Source organism: Rhea americana, unplaced genomic scaffold (assembly GCF_003343005.1).
Source record: "Rhea americana isolate MKP2758 unplaced genomic scaffold, rheAme1 scaffold_130, whole genome shotgun sequence".
Taxonomy (NCBI): Eukaryota; Metazoa; Chordata; class Aves; order Rheiformes; family Rheidae; genus Rhea; species Rhea americana.
In genome coordinates this window covers 968,477-971,328 of record NW_028185373.1, presented here as the reverse complement: position 1 = coordinate 971,328, position 2,852 = coordinate 968,477, and the positions used below count along the sequence as shown (strand labels likewise).

The 2,852-nt window shown below is 47.7% G+C and overlaps 1 protein-coding gene across 1 annotated transcript in view; it reads left to right on the top strand.

The window, feature by feature from the left end:
* Positions 1 to 2,651: 2,651 nt before the first annotated feature.
* IFNAR2 (interferon alpha and beta receptor subunit 2) overlaps positions 2,652 to 2,852 on the top strand; it is a 17,658-nt gene continuing 17,457 nt past the window's right edge. Inside the window, exon 1 of the mRNA XM_085297776.1 lies at positions 2,652 to 2,766. The gene's annotated coding sequence lies outside the window, so the exon portion shown is untranslated. The remainder of the gene's footprint in view (positions 2,767 to 2,852) is intronic.

Sequence of the window (2,852 nt, the reverse complement as noted above, 5' to 3'; positions counted from 1 at the left end):
TTATAACAAATCTAAAGCCAAGCATTCTCAGCATCCAGTGCATGGATGTAAACAGTTCCTTGTAGCCACTAGCTGGGGATGTGTAAACACGGAACCTGGCCCACTGGAGCTGCCACTACACCTTTATCCAAAGGCTTTCTTGCAAAACCTTTCAAGGTTTACATGTTTTTCTTGGAAATCCCTCAGGGGCAGGGAGAGGTCTGGTCCTTTCACAAAGGCCCTATTTGTCACCTATTCCCATATGTTTCACCTCTGTGGCTAGACTTTAGCTATTATGCCACACAAGTTCTTACCTCTTAGGGCTTCTACCATGCTAAACTGGAACAATCTTACATTTTACTTTTTCCCCAAGCCACCTGCTGATACTATGATCAAGGCAAAATTAGCAGAGCACTCCATGGCCAATGTTACTCCTCTCTGCAAATTTTTTCTCTCCTTACCTTTACAAATATTAGCAAAAAATAATCTTCTATACTATAATTTCCTTTTTGCTGGTTTTCTCACTACAAGATAGGTAGGCAAGAAGGTGAATTAGTACCTGTATCTGAAGTTATAAAAGTAAAAATGCTGACCTCTGGGTGAACTATAGCTTATGAACTGTTTCCTCTCCTTTTGCACACATCATTTTTTTCCTCCTCACAACTCTCTTTCTCCATACAATGAACCAGTGACTTATTAGCTTCAACCGTCCTGTACCTAGGCCAGACAAAATATTTATTGTCACTGACCAAGTAACAGCATTACCACTGGCTGGAGTAAAAAGTTGAGGATCTTATTTTTTGTTATATTTATAGTTTTAAAGAAGTGAAAAGGCACACAGTTATCAGAAAAAAAGGGAGGAGGAAATGGGTGAAGAGAAAAAAAATGTAAAGTGAGCAGCTAAATTTCAGTCTTCAGCACAAATTGCTGAGAGACCATGAGAAGAGTGAAAGTCATCTAATATGCAGGGAAGGACAACAGACTTGTGGAACTTCTGCAAAGATGGCAGGAAACTAGAAAGAGGGTTCACTAAAAATAATGCTGAAAAAAAAGCAGTTAACAGTAAAAAAAAAAAAGAAGGGAAAGAGGTCACAGGTAAAACAGTCCTGAGGGAAAAAATGAACGCTAAGGGGTAAGTGAAGCAACAACAAAACAGAAATTAGAGTTTAGAAGACTTTTATGTTCGGAGATGTATGAAGCTAAGTGCACCATGACAAGGCAGTGTCAGACACACAAAGAGAAGGACATGGCATGCTGAAGGGCACAGTACTACTACTACTACTGCAGCCGAACTGACCTGATTGTAATTCAGATTCTCATTCCAATTTTCATTCCAGACTGTGCTTCCAGGTAAACACGCTGTCCTTCAAAGAATTCCTTTAGAACTGAGATTTTCCAGCTTTGCATATCTGAGGGCCCTTCAAAACAAGAAACCAAGGAACAGAAATAAAGATGCCATATGTAATACTGGCCCTCTCAGACAAACTCATCTGGAAACATACAGTGAATTTAACCCTTTTGTAGCATCTAGTCAGAAACTGGAACTTTTCCAGTTTGTGTCAGAACCCCAGTATGACACCAAGCCTGAAGGAGCAGGATGGTTCCTCCTGTGTGAAGGCAGTGCTGATAACCATGTTGAGTTCGGCAAGATAAAGGAAGTTCATTTTATTCTGTCCTTGAGTAGAATAGATACAGGAATTTCTGCTGGCCATAACCTTTCTCATACAATTAAGTATTGTGGAACCAGGCCAAGAGCGAATAAAGCAGGTATAAGAAATAAGTTCAACTAAAGGACATGGTGAGGAAGACTATCRACGACCACCAGAGGACCCTAGAAGACCACCTGAGGGGAGGAATGTGCATGCATCAAAGACATCTACATATGATAATGAAGTTCTAGGGTAAGTAATGAATATGTTGATGAATTCCTGGAAAAATGATGAATATGTATGCATTAGCTGTATTTAATCTCTAAAGCTAGATGCCTCAGCACACACATAAGGTGAAGAGATCCCCTGTGTGTCCGGCGCCATCACAATAAAGAATGCCTGCTTTCTACCACTCCAAAATCGAGTGTTAGAGAGTTTGATTTGCCGATTTATGGTAACAAGCAGGCCTCGCTGGCCCTGCCCACACTCACCTGGGACCCCTGTACATAACCCTGCCCAGGCCCAGCCCTATCTCAGCCCTGCTCAGGACCCCACAGTGGGGCCAGCTCCAGCCCCGCCACAGCCCAGCCCCACAACCCCAACCAGGCAGCAGTGTGACACCCCCAGGACTGGGGCTGTCTCTGGGGACCGGCACCCTAGAGAGTCCCCACCAGCAGCCCCCAACCACCCCGGAGCCTCTAGCTTGCACAGTGTCCTGACAGTTTGCATCTTGGATCCAAGATTATTTCTGTGTGAAGTAAGACAGAGAAAACCTGCCCCGACTACTTCTAAGCTATTCATGGGTTAAAGCCAAGTATATATCCTATTCAGAAAGTTTGAACCGGGGGCTGCCGCTGCCCCCCGCCGCGCCTCCAACCGCCCTAACGGGCGCCCCCAACCGCCCTAACGGCTCCCCGCAACGGCCCCCCGCCACGCTGCCGGCTTCCGGCGGGGGTGGGGGGGGAGGGGAAAGAAGGGGGGGGAGGAAGGGGGCGGGGCCTGGCGCCCGCCCAGCCCCACAGCGCCCCCTCGGCCATTTTGGCTTGCCCGGCGCTGCTGGGCGGTGGCTGCGGCTCGGGTCTGATGGAGGGGCTGTGGGGAGCCGCGTCTGCGGCGCGGAGCCGCTGCCTGCGGCTAGGTACGGCCGGGGAGACGTGCTGTCCGGCGCGGTTGCGGCGGGGCGGTGGAGCGGCTGCCTCCGGGCAGCTGGGGCAGAGGCGGTTG